We start from the raw sequence: 15,904 nt of genomic DNA on the forward strand, positions 1-15,904 counted from the left end.
ATTCTTCCCCCCAAAATAATCTCTTAACTGCCTGGCAAGTAGTGGGGAACCGGCATCCCGTGTCAGAGTGCAGGTTGGTTCCTGGCTGCTCCACTTCTGAACCAGCTCCCTACCAATGTGCCTGGGAAGGCAGCGGAAGATGCTCCAAATTCATGGGTTTCTGCCACCCTTGAGGGAGGCCAGGATGGAGTTCCAGGCTGTTGGTTTTGGCCTAGACTAGCCCTGGCCAGTGTGGATGTCTGGGGAGTGAACCAATGGCTGGAAGAGTGCTCTCTCTCCAACTCTGCCTTTCAAATAAATAAATAATATCTTTAAAAATAGTTTTTGTTTTATTTGAAAGGAAGAAAGAAACAGATGGAGATCTTCCGTCTGGTTTACTGCCCAAGTGTCTGGAACAGCTGCCCCTGGCTAGGCTGGAAGTAGGAGCTGGCATTCAGTCTGGATCTCCCACAGGGGCGGCCAGGACCCAAGCCCGGGGGACGTCGAGTCTGCCTCCCAGGGTGCACATGAAGCAGGAAGCTGGAGTCTGAAGTGGAGCTGAGACTCAGACCCGGGCACTCTGGTATGGGCTGTGGGCATCCTAAAGAGAATCTTTTTTTAAGAAAGATTTTTAAAATTTTTACATAAGAGGTAGAGTTACAGAGAGAGGGAGAGGTCTTCCATCTGCTGGTTCACTCCCCAGATGTCCACAATGGCTGGAGCTGTGCCGATCCAAAGCCAGGAGCCAGGAGCTTCCTCCGGGTCTCCCACACGGGTGCAGGGGCCCAAGCACTTGGGCTATCTTATACTGCTTTCCCAGACCACAGCAGAGAGCGGAATCAGAAGAGGAGCAGCCGGGACTTGAACCAGCACCCGTATGGGATGCCTGCTGGTACCACAGGCAGAGGCTTAGCCCAACCACCACAGCGCTGGCCCCCGAAGAGCATCTTATCTGCTATGTAAAATACTCGGCCCCAATCTTTTAAAATTTCTTTATTTGAGAGACAGACAGAGAGCACACACTCCCAAATGCCGGTTTACTGCCCATTTGCCCCCACCAATCAGGACTGGGCTGGGGCCAAAACTGGGAGCCAGGAACTCAACCCAGGTCTCCCACGTGGGTGGCAAGAGCCCCATCACTTGAGCCATCACTGCTGACTCCCAGGGTCTGCGTTTGCAGGAAGCTGGAGTCAGGAGCTTGAGTGGGGAATTAAACGCAGGTTTTCTGATGTGGGACGTGGGCGCCTTAACTGCTGGGCTGCACACCCACTTCCAAAACTTCTTTCAGTGGGGTTTCCCATGGACTTTCTGAAATGCCTTCCGAACAGACAATGCCTTATGAACTTGCCCTCTAGCTGGTTTTCTGGGTAGGTGGTCCAGAGAAAACACAGCAGGAGAAGTTGGCAGATAGAGACCTATGGTCGATACTGTGATTATCTTTCTAACGTTCATTTCAGCCAGCTCCCAGCCCCCACACACAGACCCGTTGTTTCCCCCTTGGCCGTGTTCTTTGGAGGGCTGGCCACCGACCCAGGGGCCGTCAGAGTTTTCCCATTTCCCTTGGCAGGCTTGGGTTTACACGTGTAGCCAGTGAAGCTGAGATGTCTGCAGGAGCTGCTGGGGAAGACTCCTGGCTCCTGACGGGAGACCCAGGAGGCAAGATCGCCTTCTGGACATGGCTGTATCTAGAAGTGAAGACTGGCAGTGGGGGCAGCCACCTCGGGACGGTGAGTGGGCATCCAGCCCTAGAAGGAAGCCTGCCCAGCGAAGGGACGCAGTGGCAAGAGGGAAAGGACTTAGTCCTTGAAGATGTCACCGAGCCACTGAATTACACTGTCCTACGGCTGTCCCTGCCCTGGCCTTCCAGGTACAGGTAATAAATGTCCCTGGTGTTCAGGCCAGATAAGCTAGGGTTCTTTTATACCTTCTGCTAAAAGCATCCTGACTGGGATTGAGTTTTGATGTGTAATCGTGGTTCAGGGCCCACGCCTTCTGTAATTTACTATAGAATCATTGCAACATAAAGTCTCAGGTGGGTTCCACAGAAGCCCAGTCTGAGACAGGGGTTCCAGTGCTCTCAGGAGACACTGACAAAGGATAGAAAAAAGGGGAAGATGTGAGCCAGGACACGGTCTCAGGCAAAACCTAACCTTGGCTTGCTTCAACGGAGGTTCTGGAACTGCGATGTCCAGGATGGTAGCTGCTGGCCATCTGCAGCTGTTTGAGTTGAAATAAAGAAGAAGGGAAATGTTGAGTTCTTTATTCACATGCCAGCGGCCTGGTGGCCCCGCTTCGTCGCAGCACGGGGCAGAGGGATCCGGGCAGAGTGCCGACAGTGCCTCGGAGCCCGGGTGTGTGGACCGATGAGCTGGGGGCAGTCCTTCCCAGACGGTGGTTAGACAACACCCCTTCCCTGCGGATCCACCCTGGGGATGCGGAATCTCCGGGGATTGTCCCCAAGGCACATCTTTGATCCCTGCCAACCTCTAGGGTTCAGGCACAAACCAGCTGTGCCGACGTATCTGAGGGCAGGCCACTCCAGAGATGCTCAGGTTGCAGGGAACAGTGGAGACTCCGAGCGCACCCGCTAGGGAGAAAGGGACGTGGCTCCATGGATAAGAACTAGACAGTCCCTGAATGCCAAGGCGACTGGTGTCTCTGAACAGAACTGGGAAGGCTGCCTCGCCCAGCCACTGTGTCCTACACGAAAGAGGATGGGGCGGGGGTGATGGTGCAGCAGATGAGGCATTCCTAGGACCGTTCCCACCCCCTATCAGAGGGCCTGGATCTGAGTCGTGGTTCCTGATCCAGTTTCCTGCTACTATGCGCTGTGGGCGGTGCCAGGTGATAGTTCAAGTGCCAGGTCCCTGCTACCCATGTGGAGTTCCAGGCTCTTGGCTTTCTCCTGGCCCAGCCCTGCGGTTGTGGGCGTTTGGAGAATGAAACGGTACATGGAAGATCACTGTCTCTGCCTCTCTCTGCCTTTCAGATAAATATATTTTTAAGAGAAAAGATGAAAGCTTAAATTTTTGTTAAGTGCTCATTGTGCTCTTATATACTCTCCAGGACTTCACATCTGTTCGCTCTGGCTACTTCCTCACTTGACACCAGTTCCGTCGTGCCGTCATCTATAAAGAGAATAGGAGATGACTCAATCTTCCCTCTTGTATGGCTGATCAGAATCTGTTCTTTATTACTGTTGCTCCAGGCGTGTGTCTTTCTGCTTCACGCTGGTTACGGGATGTGCCGCACCTCTGCCTTCCTCCTGGGTTCCTTGACTGGGGCAGCTTCTTGTTCTGGGGGGAGGTCCTCTGATAACAGCCAGTGACCCTGCTCCCCACGGGCTCCCAACTGTTGCCGTCAGGGTGGCCAGTCGAGCCCAGGTCAGGTCCTGGCTGTCCTGTCCTGTCGCTGCTTCAGTCGCTGGTACAGGAGGAGGTGGTGTGAGCTTGAGTCACGGGCACTCTTGAGCAAGAAGCAGAGCGGCTCGCCATTCAGGTTCGTCTCCTTGGGGTCAGAGACAGAATCAAGAAGCTGACCAACTCCCCTGGTTTTCTGTTCACAGCCCCTCTTTGCACACCGGCCCGGCTTCCACCTGCTGGTCCCCGCGACTCCACCTAAGGGCTGTTCTCTGGCCACTGAAGTCCACTTTGCTCACCTGGGTGGGAAGCTGCAAGGAATGCAAGAGTTATTGTCCTTTCCCCCTCCCCCCACCTGGTATCCTTCATCAGAGGTTGGTGTCTTGGGCGGGATCCCTGGGTGTGACCCTTTGCTGGCTCCCAGGGTTCCCCATCAGGATTGAGCTCTAGTTGTCCCCATGGTAACTGGCTGGGTGACACTTATGCCTCTTTTATTTGGCTGCCTTTCCTGTACTGTCTTGCTGCCCCTCCTACTGGTGTCTTTGTCTCCCAAATGAACAACTGGCACTTGAGTCATCGTCTCAGTACGTGCTTCTGGGGGTACCCAGCTAAGTTCACAGGCAACAGTTGTCCCTGGGGACTGGATGATGTGGACATGGTGCTGGCAGCCTCCTCCCAGCCCAAGCCTTTGGACCATCACCAGGGCACAGCACCTGGGCAGCGTGCCATGGCTCCATATCTGCTGAATGGCTAGTTGAATTCCAGAGTGAGGATTATTAGCAAGTGTGTGAGCCGTCCAACAGGCCGCTTACTCCCATATCACTGCTAACGAGTTATAAAGTTGAAGGGTAGATGTTTGGTGCAGTGGTTAAGCTCATTTTATTTTATTTTTTTAAAGATTTACTTTATTTATTTGAAAGACAGAGTTAGAGAGAAATAGAGACAGAGACACAGAGAGAGACAGAGATAGAGAGAGAAAGAGAGGGCTCTTCCAGCCACTGGTTCGCTCCCCAAATAGCCAAAATGGCCAGAGCTGGGCTGATCCGAAGCCAGGAGCCAGGAGCTTCTTCCACTGCTTGCCCAGGTACATTACTGGGGAGCTGGATCAGAAGTGGAGAAGCCAGGATTTGAACTGGTGTCCATATGGGATGCCAGCACTTCAGGCAGCAGCTTTACCCAGTGTACCACAGTGCCAGCCCCAGCAGTTAAGTTCTGTCTGGGACTCCTGCATCCCAGGCTGGAGTGCCTGGGTTTGAATCCTGGCCTCTGTTTCTGATCCATCTTCCTCATAATGAAAATGCACACCCTGGAAAGGTAATGGATGATGGCCCACGTACTTGGGTCCCTGTCACCCACATGGGAGACCTGGATGGAGTTCTAGGCTCCTGTTTTCAACCTGGAACAGCCCACCCCTTGTTACTGTCAATATTTCGTCAGCGAACCAGCAGATGGAAGATAGATGTGTGTCCATCTCCCTGTTTCTCTCTCTGCCTTTCAAATAAAATGAAAATAAATGAATAAAAATGTTTGCAGATCAGTAAAATTGGTACTATGTTCTCTATCAGTCTGTCTCTTGTTCAGAACTTGAAAGACTATGAGGTCATTCATGGAGCCTCATGAAACTGCTATAATAAGCACGGCAGGAAAATAGGAATTCCGAATGAGCAAAATTCAGGGCTATGGGCCGCAGGATGCTGGATGCTGGCCAGGGGCATGAGAGAAAGAGCAAATCCATAGTCCGTAAGGGAGCAGGCAGTGCACCAGCAGAGTAAGTCGGGACTAGCCCTTCGGCAGAGTGCGGCTAGTGGGACACGGGAGGCCTGAGAGATCATCCTGTGGGTGAGACTCGAGCTCCATGGTGAGCACTGGGTCACCCAGCGGGATCGAGGGGCCCACCCATGCAGGTGCGGGCTGGACCAGTCAAGGCCGCCTGTGTGCAGCTGGGAGAGGCCTGGGCACCAGGACGCGGTCAGCCCCGCTGCGGCTGGAAGCCGAGGCACCAGACTGGTCTTGGTGGAGTCTGCAGTTGGGCATTTAAAAGCCTGGTACACAGAACTTCCAACCTTGTTCGTCATGGACGGGGAAAATGCCGCTCTTGCGTCCCTTTTCTCAGATTCTGCAAACAATTAGCCTTAAAAATCTTCTGGCCTAGCTTGCCTCTTTTGTCTTCTCTGTCCAGGTCCACGAATCATACTCACCAGCTTTCTAAGTAACTTCACATTTGTCCCAGGCTAGGAATTCAGGTCTAGACTCTGCCGGTTACAAGTGACAGACAGCCGACTAAAACCAGTTGGAGCAGGAAGGACTCACCGCGTTAGGTAACTGGGGAGGATCGTGGGCTCATTTAGAGGGTGGGGAGAGAGTCCGAGCCTCGAGAACCCAGGGACTGCCCCCCAACCGTGCTCACGGCCAACACGATCTCTCTGCGTGCAGTGCACAACACAAGTTGCCTCCACCTTTCTCGGCGTGTGCATCTCACTTTGTTTCTGGACACAGGCACCTTAATTCCCCCACCAGCCCAGGAATCCCAGGCTGGCAGCTTAGCAATGCCAGCAGAAAGGGATGTGTGCCCCGTCCCTGGAGGACTCTAGCACTGCCTGATCTTACACCCGTTTCACAGCCCAGCATATAATAGACACTCAAACGACACCCTTGGATGGACGAATAAGGTTACAGTGGTTCATGTGACAGATATAGCCGCCTTCCTTGAAAGGAACAAATCGTGGCTCACGTCTCATCTGGAGAGGCTGCTCTGCACGCTCAGTGTGTTAAAGAAACACTTTCCGAGCCTGCAAGACTTGAGAGCTCTGTTAAATTCAGCCAGGTGATTCACCGGTGAGCCCTCTGCTCCACTTCCTCACGGGAGCCCTAGGAGGGTGACTCAGAAAACGCATGGAGAAAAAATCTATATATTTCTATTTGTATATTATATTTATAGAATATGTTTAGATAAAATATAAATTTATATATTATATTTATGCATTATTTTATTTCTATAAACTTAAAATATAAAATATATAAAATATTTGCATAGAATATAAATTTATATAAATATAAATTTATTTTTGTGCAAAAAGCTTTCTGAAGTCCTTGTGTAGTTTTTCAGAATATGCATTTCCCACAGAGCTGTTGAAGACCCCTTGTACTGTGGATGAAAGATGCCCTTCCCTACTCGGCTCTCCACCCGGGAACTTATCTGTGCAACACTGTACAGTTCTTAGACATTCTTTTTATTATTACGTGAAAGGCAGAGTTACAGAGTGAGGGAGAGGCAGAGAGAGAGAGAGAGAGAGAGAGAGAGATATTCTCCATTGCTGGTTCACTTCCCTCATTGGCCAGGATGAGCCAGGCCAAAGCCAGGAGCCCAGGACTCCATCCAGGTCTCCCACGTGGCTGCAGGGCTCAAGCACTTGGGCCACCTTCTGCTGCTTTCCCAGGCCACAGCAGAGAGCTGGGCAGAAGAGGAGCAGCCGGGACTCGAACCACAGCTAATATCAGGTGCTGGCACAGCAGGCTGCCAGCGCCAGCCCCTGTTGGCCATATTTTTGAAGTTTACCTTCACAGTATCATTATGCAGTAATTATAGTCAGATAAGATCACATTGTCTCCATTTAATTGTCAGGGAAGTACATGTTTCCTTTTCTTTTTTTTTTTTTTTAAAGATTATTTATTTGAAAGGCACAGTTACAGAGACACAAAGGAGAGAGAGAGGTCTTCCATCTGCTGTTCACTCCCCAGATGGCCACAATGGCTGGAGCTGTGCCGATCCGAAGCCGGGAGCCAGGAGTTCTTCCGGGTCTCCCACGTGGGTGCAGGGCCCAAGCACTTGGGCCATCTTCTACTGCTTTCCCAGGCCACAGCAGAGAGCTGGATCGGAAGTGGAGCAGCCGGGACTCCCTGTGGCTGCAGAGATGCCGTTTTCAGCGAACACCAGTCATTTGCTGGTTTGTTCTCCGCTCCGCTCTGCCATTAGCTGCACAAGGGCTGAATCCACAACTCCATTTCCTGGGCTCCCTTGCCAACGGGGTGCTGCCAGCAGCATGCCCTGGTAGAAGGCAGAGGGTGGCAGGAAAAGGGTAGCTCCAGCCTTCTGGTTGTGGTCCTGGTCCTGTGCTCTGCCAGTAGCCCCCTCCTCCTTATCCTGGGGGGTAGCACCCCCCAGCTCTTGCTAACCTCTGGGTCACTGCATCACCCCCTGTTTTGCTTTGTAATTTTCCCAACCCCTTATTTAACTAGTTCCCCAGACTTGGTGAGGGCTCTGTTTTCTTAACTTGGCCTTGACTGATGATGATATGTGGAGGTGTTGGACAACGAGGGTTGGGGCAGATTCCACTTGACCTTGACGTCACGGCACCTAGGGAAGTAAAGGCAGGAGGCAGCAAAGGCAGGGCATGGAGGTCTATGCACCTCCCTTGGCTTCACTTGCCCAGAGCTTCCTCCAGAAGCTCATGTCCTGCACGCCAGGGGTGCTGGGAATTTTTATACCAGGGAGAAGGGCAGGTTGCAGAGGACAGCCCATCTCCCTACACAGGCACTGTTTCTTTGCTTGTTGTCAGCAAGTCACACATCAGTCGGTGCTGTTGACCACTTGCGGAGGGGAGGGTGGGAGGAGCTGTCCCACAGGAGGAACTTGCTCACCTGGGTGCAGGTTGGCTGCAACATTCGGCCACTACCCCAGCGTGTCCTGGGTTGGGCCACAGTTGGAGGTTGCAGGCCATTGTGAAATGTCAATATTTTCACAGTCCACCCCCGCTGCTGAGCTGTCCCTTGGCCCTGGGAAGACAAGCAGTTCTTTCACACACAACAGGAAAAGGTACAAGAGTGTCGGTCTTTTTCCCTCAAAGGGGGTTCGAGCCAGTAGCAGGTCAATGCACTGTGCACAGTGCCCTCTTGGAACCATTGCAGATGGCAGTTTGGAGGGTGATCTTTGTGTGACCCTGTACTGAACGTGAGCCTCGCTGTCTGAGAGAAGTGAAGTGTATTTGAGAACACGAGTGTGTGTGCATGTGCATCAAGACCCACCAGCTTCCCGCCTCTCGTGATCCAGCCAGGCCGTGCCTGAAGGACGGGCAGTGCAGAGGCCACGAGTGCAGGGCAGGCGGAAGGTCCCCAGGCAGACACGTGTCCTCAAGGTGTGTCTCGGTTTCTCCGGATGTTGGATCTGGAACTGCCAGTCTCGGGGTGTGTCCCATGGGGAGCTGCCCAGCTGGTGTGTGAAGTTATTGGCTGGGGATAAGAACACTGCTAGAGAAGGAAATTCTTTCACCAGCCGCAGAGGCAGCTCGACCTGGAGGGGGGTGGGTGGAGCTTTGGCCGATCTGCCCAGTGGAGCAGAGGGTGAGCCCTGTCGGAACCATCCAGGGCAGCTGTCAGTGCTGGAAGGAGGGCGCGTGGCTTGTTCCTCCCAGAAGGTCTGTGCGGTGGAGCTGTGAGCACCTCACACCCTCCCAAATGCGGGGCGCGTGTCCTTTCTCCTGGAATTGAGAAGTCAAACCCTGTTCTTTCAACGATGCCTCAGTGACTTTCTTTATCTGTTCTTAAAGAAGCCTCACATCCAGAAACTCGGGGTAAAATAGAAATCCTTTGGTTATGTATTGAAAACCAACTTACATGGTTGGGAAAAGGTCTTTATTTTTCTGTTTGAACTTTCTTAAATTTTAAGGGCTACCTTTAAAAATTATCAATGACAGGGGCCAGTGTTGTGGCGTGGTGGGTTAAGCCTCTGCCTGCGGCACGGGCATCCTAAATTAGTGCACCTAGGAAAACAGCGGATGATGGCCCAAGTCCTTGGGCCCCTGCACCCACGTGGGAGACCCGGAAGAAACTCCTGGCTCCTGGCTTTGGATTGGTGCAGCTCCAGCCATTGCAGCCATTTGGGGAGTGAACCAGCAGATGGAGGATCTCTCTCTCTCTCCCTACAACTCTGCCTCTCAAATAAAGAAATAAATCTTTTAAAATAATTATTGGTGACAGCAGAAATGTATTATTCACAATTCCCTCCCTTCCTCCTAATCACCAGAGGGTCTTCTGTTTGCTACTTGCAAAATCTTCCTTGTAACTTTGTAACAAACACCTGACCTGGACTGGGGCAGGGTGCAGTGACGTATGTGGGATGGCAAGGTTGGCGGGGTGGACAAGGATGTCAGAGAAGGCAAAGTCCCTGGACTGGGAAGAGAAGGCTGAGCCATACAAGGTTAAGGCTGGCCTGGGAGGCTAGGAGGCAACCACTGGGTAGTGGGTGGTGGTGTCTGAGGGAGGAACAGACACTTGGAGGGAAATGCTGTTCATCTTATCCGGTGTAAACCACACCCACGGGAAATGTAGACATTAGAAATTCTAGATTCTGCAGTCCGACATCAATTTATCAGCATGCGTGAATCAGTTTCCTCCTTTCCTGCTCTGACATTGAGGCAGGAGTGGAACAGCACCTACTCTTTGGGCTCAGCTTCCTGTTGGTTGTGTCAACATATTATCTGCTCACTATGAATATTCAAAATGTACAGAAGCACACAAAGTTAAAAGTGAATTGTTGGGGCTGGTACTGTAGCACAGTGGGTTAATCTTCCACCTGTGGTGCTGGTATCCCATATAGGCACCGGGTTCTAGTCCTGGCTACTCCTCTTCCCATCCAGCTCTCTGCTATGGCCTGAGAAAGCAGTAGAAGATGGCCCAAGTCCTTGGGCCCCTGAACCCATGTAGGAGACCTGGAAGAAGCTCCTGGCTCCTGGCTTCAGATCAGCTCAGCTCAGCTCTGGCCATTTTGGCCATTTGGGGAGTGAACCAGCAGATGGAAGACCTCTCTCTGTCTCTCTCTCTCTCTCATTGTCTGTAAGTTTACCTCTCAAATAAATAAATAAATAATTTTTTTTTAAAAAAAGTGAATTGTTTTGCTCTCTCTGTTTTGATTCCACCATTCTTTATATCCTTAATATTTTCCCTAAGCATTCATGGACATATGTCTGATTGATTATTAGGCTCAAAAAACCTCAAAGTTGAAAATAATTGTCTTTTAAAATTTTTCAATGTTGTTCCATTGCCTCCTTTTTAAGAATAATTATTAATTATTAATTTTGAATATTTAATACATGCTTGTGGTAAGAACTAAAAGGTGAAAAGGATTTAAAAGTGAGTTTCCTGGGGCTGGCACCATGGCTCACTTGGTTAATCCTTCGCCTGCGGTGCTGGCATCCCATATGGGCGCCAGATTCTGTCCCGGCTGCTTCTCTTCCAGTCCAGCTCTCTGCTGTGGCCCGGGAAGGCAGTGGAGGATGGCCCAAATACTTGGGCCCCTTAGCCCACGTGGGAGACCAGGAAGAAGCACCTGGCTCTTGGCTTTGGATCAGCACAGTGCGCTGGTCGTAGCGGCCATTTTGGGGGGGTGAACCACAGAAGACCTTTCTCTCTGTCTGTCTCTCTCACTGTCTATAACTCTGTCAAATAAATAAATTTTAAAAAATACTAAAAAAGTAAGTTTCCTTACCACTGATCTCCCAACTGCCAAATTCCTTCAGGTACTTAGAAATAGACGTGTGCACATATGTTGAACCATATCAAATTGCTGTTTTTAAAGTAAATCTTGAGGTCTTTCCATATGCATTGAGCTGCTTCCTTTTTTAAAAAAATTATTTATGTGAAAGGCAGAGTTACAGATCGGGGGGGAGAGAGAGAGAGAGATAGGGACAGGGACAGGGACAGGAATAGGGATAGAGGTAAATAGAGATGGGGGGAGAGAGAGAGAGATAGGGACAGGGACAGGAATAGGGATAGAGGTAAATAGAGATGGGGGGAGAGAGAGAGAGAGAGAGAGAGAGAGAGAGAGAGAGAATCTTCCATTGCTGTTTCACTCCCCAGTGGTCACAACAGTCAGGGCTGTGTCAGGCTGAAGCCAAGAGCTTCTTCTGGGTCTCCCACGTGTGCGCAAGGGCCCAAGTGTTGAGTCATCTGCTGCTGCTTTCCCAGGTACATTAGAAGTGGAGCAACCAGGACTCGAACAAGAGCTGCCTCCTTTTAAAATTTTACGCCTATGTATTTGTTTTTGGCAAACTATTATTATTATTTTAGGATTTACTTATTTGAAAGACAGAGTGACAGAAATGAAGAAAGAGAGAGAGAGAGAGAGGAGAGAGGAGAGAGAAAGAGAAAGACCTTGCATTTACTGATTCACTCTCCAAATAGCCTCAAAAGTCAGGTCTGGGCCAGACCAAAGCCAGGCGCCAGGAACTACATCCTGATCTCCCATGGGGGTGGCAAGGGCCCAAGCACTTGAGCTGTGCTCTGCTGCCTTCCCGGGTGCGTGAGCAGGAAACCAGATCAGAAGCGGAGCAGTTGAGATTCAGTGCTGTTCGGATATGGGACGCCAGCGTCACGAGCAGTGGCTAAAGCTGCTGTGCCACAACACTGCCCCCAAACTATTATTTTAAAATTTATGTACAGTAAAATTTTATTCTATGTTCAAATTACTTATTTATTTTCATTTTATGTAAAAAAGCACGGAGGCAAACAGAGAGAGACTGAGAGACTCAGAGATCGTCTATCCACTGGTTCACTCCCCAAATGCCCGTAACAGCTGGGGCTGGGTCAGCCCAAAGCCAGGAGCTGGACTCAGTCAGGGTCTCCCGCATGGAGTCAGGGTGCGAGCACTTGAGGCCTCCTCTGTTGCCCCCAGGTGTTCGTTAGCAGGAAGCTGGACTGGCACGTGCAGGCAGGACCCGCGCCCAGGCACTCCAAACGGGATGCTGGCGTTGCAGGTGGCGGCTTTACCCGCTGTGCCACCGTGCTTGCCCCAGAAATCTGCAGAAGTGAAGTGAGTCCCTCCCATCATGGAGAAGAAATGGCAACAGTGGCGCTGGAACACAGCAGACTCAGTATTCCCACACAGGTGGACTCCCCACCCCCTCGCTTCTCTCCACAACACAGATGCGGTAGCCAAACGTTGGCAAGAGTGAGTTTCTTTCTTTCGGAGTCGGATAGGGAGTAGTGACTGAGTGAGGAACACCTTCTCACCTCCAGTTCATGCTAGCGAAGGACCTCGTTCCTGAAATAAGCTGTACTTCTCAGCCCAGTGCTGGGTTCCACCCGTAAGACATAGTTCCCATTAAAATTTTGAGTCATCAGCTGTGTCAATATCTCCTGGGCATATCATGGAAGCAAATATAAAGCTGCATTAAAGTCATACTGAAGGGCGTAACGACTTTTTTCCAGCGTGCGTCAGAGAACAAGAGGACGTATTACGCATGTGACATGGAGATCAGGATAAAGGGCAGAGGCCTGGGCACTTTCCCGTTCTGTCTCTGAGATCATCTGACTCTGGCAAGTCTGTCTGTCTTTCTTTGTTTTCTTGGTGTCTGTTTGCCAAACAGATAACAGCAATAATGTGGCCCCTCACTATGCCTCAGTTCACTAAGTTTTTGCCTACAATGGCAACTAAATTAAAAACAAAGATTAAAAAAAATCTCTGAAGATAAGTTACACCACGCTGAATAGCTGGCTGCATTGCAAGACGAGTCACAGCCTAAGTTTAGACTGTCATGTGGACCTGTCTTCCTCGGGAGGCTTCCAACAGTTTTAGAACTGTAATTTATGTACCTTCCTGCAAAAGTAGATATTAAAAACGTACATTCTGAAATGTTCTGGTGAAGTACTTAGACCTGTCTAGTAACACAAGTATCTTGGTCTCCAGGTCTTTCTTGCTATGACCAAAATCTCCCTCTCTCTCTCTCTCTCTCTCTCTCTCTCTCTCTCTCTCTAACTCTCTCTCTGGGATGCTGGCACTGCAGACTGCGGGCCGTGGCTTTAACCTGCTGAGCCACAGCACCAGCCCCCTTTTTCTGGTTTCCTAAGGTACAAGCTTAGATGATTGATTTGCAATTTTTTTCTTTCCAATATAAACATGTAATGCTATATATTCCTTCTAAGCACTGCTTTAGCTAAAATTCACAACTCTTGATGGGCTCTACTTCCATTTTCTTTCTTTTCTAATTCTCCTGGTACCTTGTTGTTTGGCCCATGAGTTATTGGGAAGCGAGACATTTAGTTTCTGAATATTTGGGGATTTTCTAGAATTTTTTATCGTTAACTTCTAATTTCACTCCTTTGCGGCCAGAGGATACATGAAATGTCCAGAGAGCTACATCATGAACCAGCCTGTGGTCCACCCTGGTGAAGGTTCTCTGTGTTCTCATGAAGAGTGTGTATGGGGCAGTTGCTGGGTGTAGTTGGCTTAGCAAAATCCTCTTCTCCTTAGGGACATTGTTCTCTGCTTGTCTATGAGGTACTGAAAGGATGTGTGAACACCTCCAGTCCTAACTGGGAGTTTGAAGTTTCTCCTGGGAGTTTTGGCTTCATGTATCTGGAAGCTCTGTTGGGAGACACACCTAGGATCATTTTGTTTTCTTGATGGGTGGGCGTTTTACAATCTTGACATGTCCTCCTGTATCTTTGACTTTATTTGGCATTGATACAGTCATGGCAGCTTTCCCATGATTCCTCTTTGCCTAGTAGAGTTGATTTTGTGTGTGTGTGGCTCGGATGTGGCTTCAGGACCGACATGTTCATTGCCTTGGCTACCGCTGGGGCTGGCTCACGCCTGTCTGCATCATGCTGGGGTGAAGGAAGTCACCTTGCACAAGTTGTTAAACTCTTTTCCTCTCCCCAATCCGAGTTCCAACAAATCTCCTCTAAGCCATACTCAGAGTCTGGCACAAGTAACTTGCTTTGAGATGCATGGCCTATGCTTTCCTATGCTTTTACTACTAAGCTATCTGTGTTTTCATTTCTCAGTTGCATCTCTGATAAACAATTTATGCTTGGAGCTTGCTCCCCCTCATTATGATCAATTCTACAATTGAAGTGTTCGGTCAATTTAAATGTAATGCGATTTTGATATGTTTGGATTTGAGACTACAAGCTTGCTATTTGCTTTTTATTTGTCCTATTCTTTTATTCTTTTTCTCCATTGCTGCCTTCTTTTTGATTACTGGAATATTTTTGAGAATTGCATTTTATATCTTTGATGGGACTTTAAAACTGATTTATCTTTTATTTTATTGTATTCAGTCTTTAGTGGTTATTCTATGCATGCACATTGATAAAAATGTACACCCATGGCATACCACAGTCTAACTTGAATTCATATAATATTGCTTCACATGCAATGTAAGAATCTTTTTTTAAAAAATATTTATTTATTTATTTGAAATGCAGAGTTACAGAGAGGCAAAGGCAGAAAGAAGAGAGCCAGGTCTTCCATCCACTGGTTCACTCCCCAAATGGCCGCAATGACTGGAGCTGGGCAATCTGAAGCCAGGAGCCAGGAGCTTCTTCCGGGTCTCCCACGTGAGTGCAGGGGTTCAAGGACTTGGGCCACCTTCCACTGCTTTCCAGGACACAGCAGAGAGCTGGATGGGAAGTGGAGCAGCCAGGACTCGAATCAATGCCCATATGGGATGCTGGCACTGCCGGCAGTGGCTTTACCCACTACGCCACAGCACCAGCCCCACGTAAGAATCTCTTCGTATTGTACTTCTATGAACCCATTTTTTGTTCTTTGTGCTATTGTTGTCATAGATTTTATTGCTTTGTATGTTGTAAAGTCTACAATATAACATCTTTCTTTTTTTTTTTCCTTTACATGTTCTGTTGGGTTTTAAAGAAATTAAAAGAGGCCAGTGCTGTGGGCCAAGCCTTTTCCTGCAGCGCTAGGATCCTATTTGGGTACCAGTTCATTTCACGGCTGCTCCTTTTCCTATCCAGCTCTCTGCTATGACCTGGGAAAGCAGTAGAAGATGGCCCAAGTCCTTGGGCCCCTGCACCTGCGTGGTGGATCCAGAAGAAGCTCTTGGCTCCAGGCTTCGACTCGGCCCATCTCCGGCTGTTGGGGCCATTTGGGAAGCGAATCAGCAGATGGAAGACCTTTCTGTGTCTCTCTCTCTGTCTGTAGCTCTACCTCTCAAATAAACACATTTTTAAAAATCTTTTACAAAAAAGTAAGAAAGGTGATACATTGTATTTCATGTTCACCCACGTATCACTTCGAGAACCCTTGTTTTTCTATCTGTATATCCATCCATTTCACTTCTTTTCATCCTTTATAATTTGCCAGGAACAGGTTTTCTGAACTTCTGTTGTTCTGAACCCATTTTTATTTCACCTTCATTTCGGGAGGCTATTTTCATTGGCAGTTTCTTTCGGCATTAAGAGATGTTGTTCATGACATCATCTTTTTTTGTTGTTCTGGATATACCTTTTTTCTGGTTGCTATGTAAGGTCTCCTGGATGCTGGGAAGAATAAAGTGGCATACATTCCGTTCTCAGGAGGGATGCAGGTGGACAGGTGTGCAGTGTTGAACTCTGACGTGGAACCCACCGCTGCGAGCTTGGTCCCTTTGCCATGTGGTGCTCGCATAGCCTGAGCAGCTCAGAGTAGGATAAGAGCTCAATTAAGAAATGCTGAGTCCCCAGGACTGTTGGCTAGAGAAGAGGGCAGACTGACCCCCACGTGGAAGGGCGGGGCTGTCCCAAAGCTCAGTGCGTGTGTGCACTGGAGAAGTTAGACGCCCACGGCTGGG

This window comes from Oryctolagus cuniculus, chromosome 4 (assembly GCF_964237555.1).
Source record: "Oryctolagus cuniculus chromosome 4, mOryCun1.1, whole genome shotgun sequence".
In the NCBI taxonomy this organism is placed as follows: Eukaryota; Metazoa; Chordata; class Mammalia; order Lagomorpha; family Leporidae; genus Oryctolagus; species Oryctolagus cuniculus.